General features: G+C 44.2%; 1 non-coding gene across 1 annotated transcript; it reads left to right on the top strand.

Moving 5' to 3' along the window:
* The first annotated feature begins 622 nt into the window (after nt 1–622).
* On the top strand, nt 623–729 carry LOC148576738 (small nucleolar RNA R71). The gene has a single exon (XR_015904337.1). It is a non-coding gene; the product is annotated as a small nucleolar RNA R71 (small nucleolar RNA).
* Nucleotides 730–1,700: the final 971 nt, after the last annotated feature.

The raw sequence follows: 1,700 nt of genomic DNA, 5'->3' as shown, positions 1-1,700 counted from the left end.
TTCGGATGATGGTGAGTTAAGATTGGAGGGGTGAAAAGGGCCATTTTGATTTTGATATGGATGTTGAGAGGTATTGTTAGGTGGGTGCTGATATGATCTCTGTGTGGAATATTGGTGAGCTGCATTGTTGTTGGGGTTGTGACGTCTCTGATCTTGGCCTTGATCTTGTTGATTTCCCCACCCAAAGTTCGAGTGGTTCCTCCAACCAGGATTATAAGTTTTGGAGTATGGATCATGGGTTTGCCTAGGCGAGTTCCCAATGTAGTTGGCTTGTTCCTGATGACCCTCTGCCTCTGCATTCACTCCTTCTTGTGCTGCTGATGAGGTGGTGATTGCTGCTACTTGGTTCCTTTCTATCTTCTTGGTAAGGTCAGCCAGCTGCTTGGTGATCATCTTGTTTTAAGCCAGCAGCGCATCCACGTTATTCAGCTCCATCACTCCTCTAGTGTTGCCTCTTTCAGAAGCATAGAAGTAGTCATTCTCAGCTACAGTCTCAATGACATCTATGGCTTCTTCAATGGTCTTCTTCTTGTTCAGAGATCCCCCAGATGAGTGGTCTACTGCCTTCTTTAATTCGTACGAAATACCCTCATAGAAAATATGTAACTGCACCCATTCATTGAATATATCTGGCGGGCACCTTCTTGTCAAATCCTTAAACCTCTCCCATGCTACATAGAGAGTTTCACCATCCTGTTGCCTGAATGTTTGTACTTCAGCTCTCAACCTGTTAATTCTCTGAGGAGGGTAGAACCTCGCCAAGAATTTGTTCACCACATCTTCCCAGGTTGTTAAATTCTTCTTCGGGAAAGATTCCAGCCATTTAGATGCTTTGTCCTTGAGTGAAAAGGGGAACAAAAGCAATCTATAGGTGTCAGGATGAACACCATTAGACTTCACAGTATCACATATCCTCAGGAAGGTGGTTAGATGTTGATTAGGGTCTTCTTGGACACTTCCTCCAAATGACAGTTGTTCTGAACAAGAGTGATGAGCTGTGGCTTTAGTTCAAAGTTATTGGCATATATAGTTGGCTTTTGGATGCTACTTCCACAGTTTCCTGGGTTTGGATTGATGTAAGAGCCTAAAACTCTTCTCTCTTGCCCAGCATGATGCACTGGACCTTCTCTGCCATGGTTGTGAGCGTCTTCTTCATGATGGTTCTCCATATTCTCATCCATGTTTGGTTCAAAGTACTCTTCCTCCTCCTCAGCACCAACGACTCTCTTTCCTCTTACTTCCCTCCTTAATATAAGGAAGGTCCTCTCAGGTTCAGAATCAAAGAAAGTTGAAGCCCCGCTTCTTCTACCTGTCATACAACCAATAGAGCAAAAAGCAGGAAAGAGAATTGATGGAGAAGTTACTTGGTGCACGAAATTGTGATCTCAATGGCGCCAACAACTTCGTACGCACAATTGTAATATCACTCTACTTCACAACTTCGCACAACTAACCAGCAAGTGCACTGGGTCGTTGGTGCATGAAATTGTGATCATCAATGGCGCCAACAACTTGGTACGCACAATTGTAATCTCAACTCTTTATCACAACTCCGCACAACTAACCAGCAAGTGCACTGGGTCGTCCAAGTAATAAACCTTACGTGAGTAAGGGTCGATCCCACGGAGATTGTCGGCTTGAAGCAAGCTATGGTCACCTTGTAAATCTCAGTCAGGCGGATTCAAATGGTTATGGAGAAT

The sequence above is a fragment of the Arachis ipaensis genome, chromosome B1 (assembly GCF_059453495.1).
Source record: "Arachis ipaensis isolate K30076 ecotype BB chromosome B1, ASM5945349v1, whole genome shotgun sequence".
NCBI lineage: Eukaryota > Viridiplantae > Streptophyta > Magnoliopsida > Fabales > Fabaceae > Arachis > Arachis ipaensis.
This window is presented reverse-complemented; position numbering and strand designations above follow the sequence as displayed.